This window comes from Manis javanica, chromosome 11, assembly GCF_040802235.1.
Source record: "Manis javanica isolate MJ-LG chromosome 11, MJ_LKY, whole genome shotgun sequence".
Taxonomy (NCBI): domain Eukaryota; kingdom Metazoa; phylum Chordata; class Mammalia; order Pholidota; family Manidae; genus Manis; species Manis javanica.
The window spans coordinates 45,773,827-45,791,026 of record NC_133166.1 but is presented as its reverse complement, the minus strand read 5'-3'; the positions used below and the strand labels follow the sequence as shown (position 1 = coordinate 45,791,026).

Sequence of the window (17,200 nt, the reverse complement as noted above, 5' to 3'; positions counted from 1 at the left end):
AGAAAACAATTTTTCTCCCCTATGTCACATAGTTAGCAAGTGAGAGAACCCAGTTTTCAAACCAAAGGTTTTCATCACCAAAATTTATAAATTCTACTGTTAAGGTATTATCAATTCAAAGAATTAAATCATTTGCAACCTTATGTAGTTGGAAGCAAAATATTTTTGAGTAAGGATTTCTACCTTCTATTGCAGAGAGCTTTTAATTAAAAAAATGTTTTAAGAAAAAAATTTACACCGAAGCTTTGAAGTAAGATCTTAAACTATCATAACCTAAAGTTTTCTACATAGACACTGAGATTCCAATAATATTCTCATCCTTGCCCTACACACTACTAGGGATGAAATGATGCACCTGAACGTTAGGAAGACGAGGAAAGAAGATAATACACATGTAGTTCTAGAAAGTTGCAGAGGTGATGGATGTTAGGGTCTCTGGACTGGCCAATGGAAGTCCACTATTTTAATCTTATTTTCATAGTCATATAATAAGAGACAAACCAAATAGTAATATGGCTGATGGAGCTGCACTCTGCAAATTGACTCTTCTGTCACTGGAGGCATCAGAATGTAGACACCACTGGTGATTAGCAATTTAAACTTAAATCTTCAACTATATTAAATATTTAATTCAGTGTTATCTAAAATCACTAGAATGGACTAGGAAAACAGCAATCCACTCTATAGAATTTGAGTTCATGCAATTATATAGTCTATTTGATATAAACATAGGCACACACACACACACACACACACACACCCAGGCGAGGGAAGAAAAAAAGAACCCCACATTTTAGGTATAGTAAATTCTAAAATTAACATCTTATGCCGTCTCCCTAGGAAGTGAGTTCTTAACAATTTTTTCAAATTGGTTCTCACCTTATAAGGCTAAGGGAAACAGCAAAACTTACTGTATCTCCTCTGACTTTTCCTAATTTCACACCATTCTCAATCTCCTGATTTTTATAATAGTTAGTGTTGAAATGTCTGTACATTTTACTAGACTTTTATGTCAAATATAAATCATCTCAATCTATATCTACAGTAGCTTAAACATAGTCTTCACCAGATGTTTATATTGATCTACTTTGCTTCCTTTTAATTACTGCACTTGCTTTCTTGCTTTGTATAAAGCTGAAAGTTTGGCCATGTGGTGGTCAGAGCAGGTACCATTACTTCTAAAGGTAGATACCCTTATCTAATGGCCAATCAGACCAAGGCTCTAAGGCACCTTGCCAAGGTCTGCTGGCAAGAACTGGCAGAGTACACATGAAACTGGATTCTGAGGATGCTGGACCAATCAAAGTGAAACATATATTTAAATAAAGTAGATTTTTGTCAATGTGAGAGCACTACCATGGATTACAGAATTCAATGCTTTGGCAAAGATCCTAGGGGTAATATAGATATGATTATATGGGAGGCTCAAAAATATGTAGAAAAAGCAGTGGCCCACACTAATGAGTCAAAAATGCCAAATTACCTTGGTAGATGGTGGAAAAAAGGATTAAAATGCTTATAGAAATGGGCATGTCAAGTTGACATATTTTGTAAGAAAACCCACCAGAAGACTGTTCTGTGGGAGGGCTCAGAGGATACTCCATATACAAATAAATGTGTGGTGAGAGGAGAGGACCTCAGGATTGACATGCAACCCAGAGTTTGTGATGGGAAGGAGAGCTGAAGGCTGGACTTACCTGAAATAGCTCAAAGGTGCTTACCGGACAAGTAAGCATAGCTGAGGGGAGCTTTGTAGTGTACTTTTTTTACCTCACACCCTTCCTCCTTTCTCTCCTGAAAATCCACTTCTCCTTCAGCACCCAATTCAAGTTCTCTCCACCCTGGGAAGGCCAGTCTGATATTCATCCTCTTACTTGCTGTGTCTCTACTCATTATGTCTGATCTTTGCCACTCCCTTTCCTATTATAATCCCTTCAAATACTTCTTGGGCTTGACCTCTAGGCAGGCTTGAATATAAATACTTGTTGACTGCATGGATTCAAGGATGTAGAAATAGGAAAAAAAAATAGCCTGTGTTAGCCAACATTGGCTGTATCTCTCTTTTTTCTTTTTGTAAATAAGGATCCTAGGGAAGAGTCCAGTTGGGTGCAAATGAGGAGGGAGAATCTTTGAAAGAGGAGCATTTTCATGAACGTAACCATCATAAATTAGTACTAAAACCTGAAAAAGCTGAAATTGTGGCTCTCTGCTGAACAACCAAGTAAATTTGACTCTAGAACAGAATCCCTGGATTCTGATGCCTGGATTTAAGGATTCTGAACTTCTGCCATAGCGCCATCTTCCCAGGGCATGTAAGTCCAACCTGCTTACAAGTCCAATCCCTAGGGCCCAGAACTCTGAAGTTTGCTGCCCCTTCTTTAAGGAGGGGAAGGAAGGAAACCCCAACTAAAATGCCTAGTCTTTGCTGGAAAGAGAATAAGAATCATGCTTAGAATATCTTTACCCTTACCAAATAAATCTGTGGTGGTTAAAGCAATGAAAATAGACTAGTTTCCATGGTACATGGGATCTAGTCTTTAATTTGTCACTAATTACATGGTGTAGAGTGAGTAAATTCTCCTCTTTTGGCCTGTATTTCCTCTTTAAAATTACAGAATTAGTCAAGATATATTACATCACACTAAGTCTCTCTGAGTATGGCTTTTCAAGATGGATAACAGAACTTATCTTGATGACTTTAAACCTCTAACAGTACTGCAAAGAAATAAAGCAAACCAATAATTTCCTGCTGTAGAGCTAGTCCTTGATTTCTCTATTTTCCATATACTTCAGAATTGTGTTTATTGCAACTCAAATGGGAAAAGAAAAGGATAATGTGGGGAATTCAGCTATTTCTCTTACATTAAAAAAAATTTTTTAACTCCATAAGCAAAGGGCAAAATGTTAATCTCTGTGATATCTTGGTTATGGTTTTATTATTCTCTGAAATTATATGTTAGATGTATTTTTAAATTAAAAGATTATTCCAGTATAATTGCCAACATCTGGTCTACAATCACATCAGAGAGAAAATCTATCTAAATGTGTATTCATAAATCCTAAATTTATATAAATGTATACCCTGAAGTGACACAGGTAAAGAAATCAAACTTTGTAGTTTATGGTGACAGAATTTATAATAAGATAAAGAAAAACTGATCAGAGATTGCCAGATTAGATAAAAGGGAAATACCTGACTCTAAACCAAAGATAAATGCAATGGAATATTAATATCATACAAAGTGTTCTTCAAATTAAAGATTATTCATAGTGATAAAGAAACATATCAAATCATAGGATTAACTCAATGTGAGTACACAACTTTAACATGAACCTGGGTTTCATAAAAGATCTATACTCTAGGTAAAGCAGAAGTCAGAGAACTGACAGACAAATTCTCCATTTTAGTTGGAGATTGCAAAACTCTTCTTATTACTGTAGAAAAAGTAAAGAGAAGTTCAGAATAGAAAAAAATTCACAATTATGAAGCAATTTAACCTAGTTGAAATGTGTAGAACTTCCACACAAAACAGCAGAGTACACATTCTTTAGAAATGCAAATGATGCATTTACTAAAATATGTGCTGAGCCATATAAAAAAATCTCAACAAATTTAAAAGGACTGAAATCAGATGGAATGTATTTTATAACTCTTACATTAGCAATAACTAACCAAAAACAAAACTATCTCTATGGGTTATGGTTTTAATTGATTTGTAATTGGGTGTTTGATATATTTCTTAATTATAAAATATTGTAGCATAGCTGACAAAAAATATCTTACAAACACCTTAGGAAGTAATTTCATTTAACTCTATTTTCCTAATCATCTCAGGGCTCCACAGTATCATTTATGTTAGAGTAATAATTTTAAGAATCTTTCAATAAACATAGTTGTTTAATGACTTATCCATTTTCCTATACTTGATAGGCTTCAGAATACCTTTTTAAATGGCATTCAAGATGTATTATGTTGGGCAGTTTTAGAAAAAGCTAGTTATAGCAATTAATTTTTGTTCTCAAGAGAGAGCTGACCTATTTTCCAAGGTGTGTCCTTCTGTTTCAAAAGTCCCTTTCACAATCTCCATCTTATAACATGAAGTCTGTTGTATTGTGTACTTAATCTATGGGATTTCTTCTTGATCAAAACTGTGAGCAACTATTAGCAATTCATAATCAAATTGAAGCTATCCAAGGACAAATCTCTTATTATTTATAATTCTTCTCTTTCTGTGTCAGATAAAAAATTTTTGTTCTTTTAATGTCAGAAGAAGTGCATATAAAGAATATCTTAGAAGTATAAACTTGAAAGTTTTGGTAGACACCCTGTACAACAAATAAGAAATGAAAGGTAATGACATCAAGACAACTTTGGAAAAACTAGTGAATCAACTTGATAGTCTGTTTGAAGATGCCAAGCATAAATTAGTCAGGTTTTAAGATGTACCTGGACACTTAGTTTGGCACTTTATTCAGAAACAGGCTGAGGACTTAAAATATGAAGAATTTACTCAGGAAAAAAAATACCCATGGTCAGGTCTCATTAGGCAAATATTAAACTCTAATTTTGGGTTTTCCAACAAGTGGCAATGTGATGAACAATGGCATCACATGAATTAAAATATTAAAAAATACACATGTAAATGTACTAATTGCTAAGATGCTAATTTCAGTTTCAGTGCTCTAGGTAGTGAGAGATAATTGAGAAAAGAAATTAAAGGCATTCCTGATCTCAATTAACACATAAATTACTAGTAGTGTGTAGGAAAAACAACTGTATCTAGTATTTTAGGACTAATACTCATTGAGTACTCCCTGTAAGATAGATACTTGCATACATTCTCATTTAATTCTCTCAGCAGCTCTGCAAAATAGGTAGAAATATACTATAGGGAACTACACAATACCTGCTTCTCTGTCCAATTTGGCTTCTTTCTGTCTCGAATCATGGCTGGTCTGATCCTACCATCACATCATATTTCCTCATTTTCCAACTGTCATATGTCTTGAGGTGGCTGTCTGACCAGAGTCTGGCCAGTGATATATAAGTGCAAATCAATTTCAGGCTCATATATCAAAATCAGGCTCATAAAGACCTGATCATGCAGAAAATATTTACATTTTTTTCCTAGTATATTAACACTCAGATTAAAGACAAGAGTTTTCCTAGGAATACAAAACAGCTGGCACTTTCTTGTGTACATCTGAGAAAAGCAAAGTTTTTAAAGACAGCAATTAATCAAGACTTTAATTAATTGAATCATAAGTATTTACCAATTCATATACTAAGAATTATTACAAATAAAAATAAATTTTCTGAAATAAAATATTAAGAATCGTAGCCCAAAATGATATGAAAGAATTGTGAGAAAACCACAAAACTGTCTATGAAAACTAAAAGAATGATAATACAGAGAAGGTATAGGAAAGAATGAGAATATAGGGCAAGTACTTCTCTTTACAACACTGGCTAAATATTTTAATTACCACTATAGAATTAAGAAACTAAATATCCTGCATTCACAAATATACTACATAGTATATACTGCATAGTTTAGACATACATGCTTAAAATATGTACCGTATATCAATAATGTGTAACTAACTTGAACAAGTTCATTAGTGACTTACAGATAACCCCAACTCATGATTAAATTGGAATAAAATATTATCAGAATTGTTAACTTTTTCCACTAAACATAGGTAGGAAAGGTTATTTGGAAGCATGTATCAGTATGAGGGTGTGCACATGTGCATGATGGGGGATGTACAATACAATGTCAGTTACAGAAAACCAGTCAGTATATGGTGCCTATAGAAACCATATTTGCAGCTCAAACATGTATACTAGATAGACCTTGCAAATACAGAGGTGTCTTTACTACAGGACAGGAATCCCTGCTGTTTAAGACACCCAGTGAATGGAATTTTGTTATAGCAGCTTGGCAGCCTAAGACATACTACTAATACATTTTTTTATCTCCCAGGGAGCCAAATGCTTATGTTTCAGGATAGACACCATTCCCCCTCCCCCCAAGAGAATATTTGTTTACATTCCAGTCTCTCTTGTCCTTTCTCTGAAGAGGAGGGACAGATGTATTATCTCCTATTTAAGCTCTGAAATTCATAATTTTGTGATTCCCCTATTATATGAGCAATCTCTGTAAGTCATATAGTTTGTTATGTCAAGTGGAAATGGGTCATGCAGAATTAGCACTAATTCTGTAATTAAATAGTGGGTCTGTCTCTGATCCAGAAACTTTATACTTACTGTCAGAAAACATAAATTAATATAGATACTGTGTAATAAAAAATTTGGCTAGCCTTGTCACTGGCTTCTGGGAGGTAACCTCTATACCCTTGTAATTTTCTGATAGGAATGTTTTTGCTTCTATGCAAAGTGAGCTATTCAAAAACAAACAGGTAGTTTAAATCAAAAGCATAGTCCTCTGGACAAACTAAAGTAACCGGGACTCTAAGTTCCCATCTGAAGCAATAACAACAATAAAAAAAGTGAAACAATAGTTTTCAAGCTACTGGCCATCAGGAAATGAAGAACAATGATCCCTAAAAGGTGGAAAACAAATGAGGAAATCTCTAAGTTTTCCCATATTTCTGTCTTGAGAACACGTCCAGGGTGATTTTTAAGGAAGGGGCAATAGATTTCTTAAATTGAGAATATGGAACTGAGAGTACAGCAAGGGGCAGAAGAAATGGGTTACAAAGAGCAAGGGGAAACTTTTGGAGTAACATTTATGCTCATTTTCTTGATTGTGATAGATTCATAGGCATATCCATGTGTCAAGGCATTGAATTATATCCTGTTTTATGCACAATATATTGTATATAAATTAAACCTCCATAAAAGGTTTACCAAACAATGAGAGGATAGTCCTTTTTGGAAAGTGAGATAACGTAAAATGAACTACCTTTTCCTAGTATTGAAGCAATTGAGAAGCATGATTACTAATTACATTGTTGTAATGAAGTGGGTAGATTTTGGAACCTAGTTTGCTTCAAAAGCCATGTGAACGACTCCTACTCTACAACATAACATTTCTTCTCTTTATGTTCCTATCCAGTGCATGCGAAACACCAAGAATATAAAATATAGCATATCATTTGATGAGCATAGATATTACTATTGATTAAGTTGTCATTTGTTTTATTAACTAGTTATAGTTACTTTGTTATATTTTTATGCATTTAAATATAACAGAGTCTTCTTAATTTCATATCCAATTTGACATACTTAACTGTGGTTCTACTTTCTTGCTATTATATATTATTTTATGAACAGCTGCTCTCATTCTGTCTGACTTGTAGCAATTAGCTCCAACAACTCATTTACAATTGTGAGTCACTTGCTTCTTGGTATTAAAAGATGAATTCTGTTAATTTAAAGAAATCTGTTAATTAAATTGTTATAATGAAATATTCTTTTTGGAATCTGGGCATCTTGCTGTGCCAAGCCATGCTACTGCCTCATTTGTGGTATGAGTCAGGTACAAATCCCAGATCCCAAGTGACTGAAGAGAAATTATGATGCACTTACTAAAAATTCTGTCTTCAATGTATAATGTAACTCATTAAGTTTTCTTTTTAAGTTCAGATAAAAGTTTTAACTAAAAGAAAGTTTATTTTGTTTGGAGAGTTACTGGATTTGAAACAGTTACTGTAAGTGTTTCCTTGACCAGATAAGTGGAGTTATCATTCAGTAAGTGGAGTTATCATTCAGGATTGTCTTGTGTGATAGGCAAAATGTTGACTTTATTCTGAAAGCAATGAAGAACACTGAAACATTTTCAGCATGAATTATGTGAACAAACTTGGATGCTAGAATGTACTTCTTGCAGCATTATACAGTTAGTGTTTCCCAGGATGAGATGAGAGAGAAGAAATCACAATCACAGTAATATGTTGTCCTAGAAGAAGCAATGGAGAAAGTTGACAAGTGAGAAATGGTCAAGGCAAGAATGTCTTTAGGATGAACACACATGCACACGTTCATGTACATATATATGTATGTGTGTATATACAAATTTTAATTATCCTGTTATATATTCTTATGCAAATGATTTAACAATACTCTTATATCTATCCCAATTCCATCATTATTTCAAACCTTCAGTAATATATGCTACACACAAATCTATTAAGTTGATGAATTTTTGGCTTCAGGAAAGGAAACCCATATTATTATTAACAACAGGCAGAAAGAAAATAATATATAGAGTAGCTGAGAAAAAAGAATTCCCCAAATTCAAAAATAACATGGAATTGGAGTGAACTTTGTCCAATTTATCATCTTTGGGAGCTTATAGAAATCTTGGTAGAGGCCTGGATTTACCACCAAATGTGGAAGTAGTTCTCTACAAGTTTGTTTTATCTAAATAATTAAGGAAAAGGTGATCTCAAAATGTTGGAGAACTTAAACACAAGAAAATCCAGGCTATACAATTTTTAAAAATAATTGATTAACTAATTTAAAATCAGGGCTGTACTAAATATAATGTTAAGAATTTAATAAAGTATATGAAAACACTAGATACAAACTCTGACAGTATCAACATTTGAACATACCAACAAATTGGTAATCAAGAAGTACTGATTCCACTATGTTTCTTATTTTAATATTAAAATTTTTTATCTTAAAATATTGTGGATTTTTGGTAAAATAATCTTGAATTCCATTTGTTCAGTAAAGCACTATTTAAAAATTCTAATATTTTTATAATTGCTAACATAAATTCCTTATTTACTATTCAGTTTGGATTCAGGAGAACAATTTAGAATATCAGTTTTTTTTTTTACATTTCTACAATATCAGTTTGAAATTCTTTATGTGAGGGCAGATGTATTTGTTTTGTTTTCTCCAACTAAGTGCTAAGTTTATCTGCTGAACTCTCCCTAATTCGCATGAAGTCACTGATAGAAAGAGAAAGAAAAAGACTGTTCTGATTTGAGACAATCTTCATAGAAACCCAGCCGAAATAATAGTGACTATCAAGCACCTATGAAAAGTTGACATTAATAAATTTTAGCTAACTTAATTGTTGGCACAATTTGTTGATTAGACTTTTTTATTCTCCGTTTACACAAGAGAAAATTAGCTCAAATAGGGAATATCTCAGAGATGGTCAAGGAAATATCTGGTTTAGAGTATATGCCATAGAAAACCTTTAGAAGGACATGTTTTCATCCACGGACTATAGGAAAGTGTGCTGAATGAGTCAGCTGGTACTCTGCTGACTCTTAAGTCTCTTGATTGCCTTCTAGATGTTTGTCAGCATTTTTCTTGTAAGGGAACTGCTTGAAGAGTGTGATGGCAACTCCTATGGGACTTGTATATACACTGTACAGAGATCTGAAGTGCAATGCCACTTAATTTCTCAGGTGTCCTGGGACTGTTCCCACCTGTTTGTATATCTGCTTGCCTCAGCCAATACTCCATTAGGTGCAGCAGTTTTCTAGCACTAAGCCATAGAATGGTACTACTAATTTTTCCATCTTGTTGCCTCATTAAAAGAGGTCCCAGTATGTAATGTTACTAGGAAACTATAGAAAGTAAGTCTATTTAGTGATTATGAATGATCTTGTCTGATATTAAATTTAATGAAAAACAATTCCCACCATCACTAGCAGATCATCTGGGTTTTCTTACTGGTTTAACTGAATTTTCTTAAGGACCTATTGGCAACATTGTTTGCATTGCAAACTTTTCACCTGCTTCAAATGACTCATAATTAAGAGTTTTGACATGCACAGCTGCTTGGATCAACTCTCAGAAGGTAGGTAGGTTCATGCTCGGTGTTGCAAAAGAGATTTTCTTTTTAAAGGCTGCGTCTATTTTTAAAGTTTCAGATTATAAATGCTATCATAACTTGCATTCCCAGGGAAGGAGAATCTGAGATGGAATTTAGCATGCAGGACTTTTGGTTAGGGAGCATTTGAGATCATGACCTTTGTAAGGGAGTGGAAAGAAAGAATGGGCAGCTGAAGAAGTCAAGATGAGTTGTGGTCTAAGCCAAAAAATAGCTTTGAACTGTGCTCCATATTTCTTGGGAGGTAAAAGGGCCCAACGGAGAATTCTTATATCAGTCTGAAATGGGTCTGCTTTTTACCTTCTAGCATCTATCAATAATTGGATGTCAGCTAGCTACTCAGGGTTGTCGAATCAGATTGTCGTGAAATCAGAAGCACATTCAGCTTGGGTGGCCCCAGAGAGTCTCTTTTGTCTTGATTAACTTGCTCCTGAGTTTTTTTCTAATGCTGCATGAACTTCCACTGAATTTTAGGTATTTCACCAAGTTTTCTTTCCTTACAGTAGTGGTGTTACATAGGGCAAGTGACAAAATGTGTGTTTAGTTTATTATATGTATTGAAATTGGACAAAATCTATAGCTTTAATCTACAATGGACTCTCAAACAATATATGCAGAAAGATAATGGTGAGAATCTTTAGAAAAGTACCTGTGAAGGGAGGAAATGAGATGTAGCATAGGGAAAATTTAATTGTGCAACAGATGCCACAAAGTCTTCAGCCAATCCCAGAGGTAATATGAAGCCAGAATGGCCCTTCAGAATTGTACTAATTTAAGAAAAAAGAGTGCTGCCTTTACTTCTCCACATCAACCACTCATTGTATGAGGCTACCTCCTGGAGTGGCACAAATACCTGGGAGGCAGCTCTTCTGAATCATCTCCAAGCTTCTACTCTTGCCACACTTTAATAGACATAGCAGCTAACGTTGCCAAATGTACATTGGGTTTATATTTTCTGTACTTAGAATGTTTTATTACCTTTCTTTCAAACTTAAAATAATAACCAAACCCTTTGGTAGAGTCTGTTTGTTATCTGGCTATACTGCCTTATTTCAGTTCTTTGAATGTGTCAAATTCTTCCTAGCTATGAGGCCTTTGAACTTGCTATTATTTCTGCTTAAAAAAAATGTTGCAAAGCATAGAATTTTCCAGAAGGAATGAAATTGAATCATATTTTAAGCCCACCTTTGCTCTTGTGCTAAAATGGAGTGCCAAGCTGAATTAAGATAATAAGGATTTCTTGATTCTGAAATAATGTTATCTGTTTTTTGGTTAAAATGTTTCCTTTTAAAATGTTACTAGAATACATTGCTCATATTAAGATATAATTTTTTTAATTTTTAGTATTGTTTTTTAAATGAAAGCATCCTCTTATTTAACTCACTGGGGTGTACTGTTAAACTTTGAATAAACAGGCTCTAACCAATTGGCCTCTTTACATCAGATCCATTAAAGAGATTTCCTTTTCTCTATTGATGAGTTTTCCTTATGCTCAATATATAAATATAATATATATATATAATATATAATATAAATAATATAAATATAATAATATATTTCATAGTCCTAAATGAAATTGGCTAGTTTGTTTTGTTATTACTTTATAGAAATAAATTTTTCCTGCCAGAGGTAATGTTTCTCATAGATCTTAATCACAGTCCATATTTGCATTCTAACTCAAGCTGCTTGTGGTGAATGGGGCCTTTGTCTGCTTTCCAGTTCCCTTGACTACCCATTCTTGTTCTCTCACTGTGACTGTGTTCCACACTTTCTGTGTTGCTCCTCTGCTTTCAGGTTTGATTAAAGAATGACACTGCAGAGTATGGGGCCTGATATACAGCACCCACTGAAGGAGGCTTCTGATGCAGTCCTGAGGTGCAGAGGAGTTAATTCCTATGAAGTGAACTTCAAACAGTGGGGAATTGGAGATGGGAGAGAGGCAGGTAAATACATTTCTCTTCTTTCTTTCTCCCATGGAGTGATGTTTTCTCTCTATAGTCCAAATGGAAAAATCCATGGACCAAGTGGATGCACCTGCAGAATGACCTGCTCTGTCTCTCCCGGAGTGTTGTACTTCAGTTGCCACCAAGGCTGTGCATCATTTTTCCTTGTCTGACATGTTCTTTTCCTGTTTCCTCACTGTTATATATTTGTAACTGCCAGATGAAGTGCCAGTACTCTACTCCTTGTTTTGGGTTCTGCTGTCTACTGGCTTTGAGCTCTGATTTGAAGCATTGTTGTCTCCATGGTGTTTATTTGTTGTTGTATAAATCTTTCATCAATTTTTTGCAGAGACACTGTAATATGAAGTGAGTGAATGATAATTTTAATGAGCTAATGCATATTTTAGGTTTGCTTTACATGCTTATCTTTTTAAATAAAAAAAGAAGTTGGCGTAAGTAATCAACTTGGAAATTAATCTAAATAATACATGTGTACTTGTCCTTTCTGGAGATGTTTTTCAAAATTTTTTTTCTAGCTCTAGTATCTCACTTTAGTTAGGATCCATAAAAAAAAAGCAGAAGAGGTGTAAAACTGTAGTTAATAATTGAGATTTGAATTATGACAGCCACTTGCTTCCTGGGTCTCTTAATCTATTTGCACTCTACCCCTGCTCCCCATAATCTGTATTAATGTAATTCTTTATACATATTTTTATGTACACGTTTTGTCATGATTATTTTACAGGAAACATACATGTCTACTTGTCATACTTTTGCTTTTCTTCCTCAATATTTTACTCTCTCTTTTCACAGGCTTAACTTTTTAGATTCCACATACAGAGTCATTTCAGTATTGATGCATTGACACTTTTATTTTGATGGTATGAACCCTCAGGAGTGAAATTACTAAATCAAAGGGTAGACACTTCACCTGTCATCTCCTTAGCAAAACATCCTGCTTTTATTTGGGAACAAGAGGCTACTCACTACTTTATTCAGTTCTTAACTCCTAACTTCCTATCTCCTCCTGTGGTTTTTGTGTGTATATTAATTTTTCTCCCCAAACTGAATGCCCCATTTTGGCTTTAAAATAAAAGTTGGTTCCTGCTACCACCCCACCCTCAGCAGCAAAGCTGTGTTTGATCAGGCCAGGCTTCTGGAGGCAGTCTGACCCTTCACTCTCCGGAAGTCCACCTTGGGGCAAGACACTTCATCTTCCCTGTGTCCCAGTTTAATTGTTTAAAAAATGTATGTAAAAATACTATCTTCTTCAAGGAGTATTATAAGAATACTTTTTTGCCACTGTCACTCTTAAGCCACTCAGACAAGTGGAATAAGCTTGAGACAGGCCTAGTTTTATGACTCAGTTTCATTTATCATTTACTCTTATTGCGGCATGGAGTACATCATAATGTCTGCAATTTCAGATCCTTAGTTTATGTCTAGGAGAATTTATATGAACTTAGTATATTTTATAATAGCATGCAGAATAAAAATTAGAATTTCTTAGAAATTCAGTAAATCCAAGTTTTTGCCTTGTTCTTTCTAAAGAGTGGGATGTAGTGAATTCTGGATATTTTGGTTCTGATCAAGGACAATGACAAGGCCACAAGGTGGCAGGAGCACTCAACAGGCTTTATTTAGTCGATTCCACCAGAGGTGTATTTCCAAGGGAATGGGAACATTATGTCCATATAAAAACCTTAGTATGAATGTTCATAGTAACCTTATTCATAATAGTCAAAAGTTGGAAACAATTCTAATGTTCATTAACTAGTGAATGGATAAATAATAGTTGGTATATCCGTATAATGAAAAGTCAATCAGCCATAGAAAATGAACCTAGTACTGATATATACTACAATATGGATAAATATTGAAACATTATCCTAGTGAAAGAAGCTAGTCACAAAAGCACATATATTATGTGATTCCATTTATATGAACTGTCCAGAATAGGCTAAATATATAAAGAAAACAGATTCATTATTGCCAAAAGGTGTGGGAGATGGAGGAAATTAGGAGTGACAGCTAAAGGTATGGCATTTCTTTTTGTCATGATGAAAACGTTCTATAATTGTTTGTAGTCATCATTGCACAGTTCTGGTGAATATAGCTCAAAAAAATCCTGTATACTGTAAATGTGAGAATGCTTGCTATGCATATCACATTTCTATTAAGCTGTTAAAAACACAATACAGAAAATCAATTAATCCAAAAAGTGGGTATTTGAAAAGACAAAGGGAAAGTGACAAATTATTATGTAGAAGGTAGATTTAAAAAAAAAAGAGAGAATACTCAAGTTACTGAAGTCAGGCATGAGAAGGGACGTATCATGATTGAATTTACAGAGATCAAATGGAGTAAAAGGGACAGCTTGAAGTGCTGTTGTTGAAAGGTCATTTATTTTCAGCATGCAAACTCTGCCACAAATGTTATTCAAAGTGGAAGTCAGACCTACTCTTAATTTGGTCATTGGGTTTGATGTAAGTAAAAAGCTCTTTTAGAGTTCTGGGATTGAAGAGTGCATGAGTTCCACTAGAGGTTCCACTACAAAATAAACGCAGTAACCTCAGCCTCTGTAGTACTGTTGAGAGAATTTACATGAGGAACCGTATTATTTAATTTCTGTGAACCACTGCATCAATGGATAGGAGGATATATAATAGAGCAGTATTTTGAATAAACAAATTAATAGATTTTGATGACCAAATGCATAAGGGACAAAGAGAAAGAGGAATAATCAAAATGACTGATGAATAGCAGGTAGTTGATACTGTCTGAATAATAATATCTCAGAAATAAATGGGAGTATCAGTAGGGAAATAAATCTAACTTTTCTTTTGAAGAAGATGAGATTTTATAACTTGGATTTGAATTTATTTTAGGCTATTTAAGCAGGTCATTCCAACAGTGGAAATTGTAGGTAGGTATAAAAGAGTCCTTAATTTTTTTTAAATTTAAATTCCAGAACATTACATATAAAAGTAAATGTTAAAATTATAAGAGTTGGTGAGCTTCCCATTGGATTTAGTGTAAAAGAATAAGACACAGCACACCAGACTGAATTTTGAAGGAATGCCCAAATTTGAAAGGAAAAGATAGGAAATGCTACCAAAGTTAGACAGATAGGAAAATTATACAGATTATATTATTTACAATAATCCAAAGAAATGTGAATTTAAGGAATTTTGTGAAATGATTGCATTAGGTCAAATCAAGTGAAGCATATTAAGAAAATAAAATTTCGGAGGCATTTTAAATAGTGAACATATATTATTAGAGTGGCAAGAACAGAAGTCATATTGATTTAAACAGATCTTGTGAGTTGTAAAAAGGAGCTGAATCAAAACAGGAAGTTACATGCATATATACATGTAAGTTCTATTGTGTCGTTTATTTTTCTTCACTTACATCTGGGGACATTTTCACATACTTCTCTGGCCATCTCACTAGCTACTTCTGCGATCCCTGTATGCTGCCATTCTTCTGCTTGCTGCCTCTGCTAGCCACGCTGGGCTTCCTGCTGTTCCTCAGTCATGCCTAGTTCCCTCCGCTTTCCAGGTCTTTGTATAAGAGATGTTCTTTCACTGGAGTACTGATTTGGTACTTGAATGGTGATCCCCTTCTTTTAAAATGTCACCTCTTTGGAGAGTCCCTCCCTAAAAGCTCATATAAAACAATATCTCTTGCTCTGGTCACACTTCCTATGCTCTTTATCTGCTTTATGTTTTTCTTTATAACTCAATGATACCTGACATCATATACTTATTTTTCTTTGTATTTATTTACTTATTCCTTCCACTTTTTAGAATGAAACCCCTTAAAAGCCAATGATTCTGTGTTTCTACCACTCTGTATCTGATATTAGAAAAGTGTCTGCAAAGTATCTGGTGCTTATTGTGGCTTGAGCTGCGTCCCTCCCAAGAAGGTATGTTGAAGCCCTGACCACTACTCCCAGTACCTCAGAATGTGACCTTATTTGGAAATAGGGTCTTTGCAAAGGTTATCAAGTTAAAATTAAGTCATTAGGTGGACCTAAACCTAATGACTGGCGTGCTTATGACAAGGGGAAATTTGGATACAGAGACATACAAATGCAGGGGAAAGATAGTGGGAAGACACACAGGGGGCATGCCCCATGAAGATGATAGATTTGAGTAATACAGCTACAAGCCAAAAACAAAAAACCAAAAAAACAAAGATTTCCAGCAGACTGATGTTGGAGGAGCTCTCCTAGCTCTCCTAAGCCCTACTAAGGTCCAGGTTCTTGTCTTTGTCATAAGAAGGAATTCAAAGACAAAGCACAGTAAGCCAAGAAGCAAAAAGGTTTAATTTAAAATTAAAGTGCACAGACAGAAGTGCAGGCAACCTCAGAGGAGAGAGAAGAGGTTCATTGAAAGGATTTAGGGTTTGGGTTTTTATAGAGGTTTTTGAATATGGGTGGGCATAACACATGATGTATACAGATGATTAATATTTTCTTTGAGGTTTTGTATTAAGAATAGCTTGTCAAGGGAGTCATGCTGATTTGTATCTTGACATTCTTTACCCATCAAAGCTAACATATAGGTTCCTTTATACTCCGGAGCTCTGTTTTCTGTCCTGGTTGGCTCTGGAGGTTTGTTCTGTGTCTTGGATGCAATGTCACTTAATTGATTAATGTAATTGGAAGAAGGGAGAACAACATGTTAAAGGTTAAGTTAAAGAATGAACTAGGCCTTTGTTAATAGGCAGAAAAAATACTTTATTTTAGTGGCATGACACTTGTTCCATGACCTTGTCCCTAACTCAAAACTCCCAGAAGCTAGGAAGAAGCTTGGAATGATTCCTTACAGGTTTAACAAGGAATACTGACCTGCCAACACCTCAGAATTCTAGCTTCCATAACTGTGATACAATAAATTTCTTTTGTTTTAAGCCACCCAGTTAGTGTACTTAATTATGGTAATCCTAGAATCTAATACAATGCCCAATAAATATTTATCAAATAAATAACTGAATGAGTAAATATGAATTCTGTAGGCAGACTTTGTAAAAAAATTGATACAATGTGAACTTAAAAAAATTATAAATCACTAGGAAAGAAAGAGCATGTGGAGGAAAGGGTTGAAGGAAGGAGGGAGGGAGGAAGAGAGAAAAAGATAAATCTATTCTTAGTGCTATGGAAATATCTGGTTGGTCATGAAGCTGAAGAATAAGAGGACCTTGTTAGCCTGAGTCAACTAAATACATTTGAAGGATCCGAAGTTTTTTGTGAATGAAGAGGAAAGTGTATATGATTATTTCTTGTTATAATCCAGAAACTAATTCTGAGTTAATGTGGCACATATACTGTGGTACTTTCAGGGTTGTGGGGGGAAAATAGTTTTGAAAAATGCCATTTGAATCTGAAGATTGCTTTGGATTGTATGGACATTTCAACATTTTCTT

The 17,200-nt window shown here is 34.4% G+C and overlaps 1 long non-coding RNA gene across 1 annotated transcript; it reads left to right on the top strand.

Moving 5' to 3' along the window:
• Window positions 1-11,587: 11,587 nt before the first annotated feature.
• Window positions 11,588-15,601, top strand: LOC140844411 (uncharacterized). The gene is made up of 3 exons (XR_012122653.1): window positions 11,588-11,767; window positions 15,224-15,331; window positions 15,580-15,601. It is a non-coding gene; the product is annotated as an uncharacterized lncRNA (long non-coding RNA).
• Window positions 15,602-17,200: the final 1,599 nt, after the last annotated feature.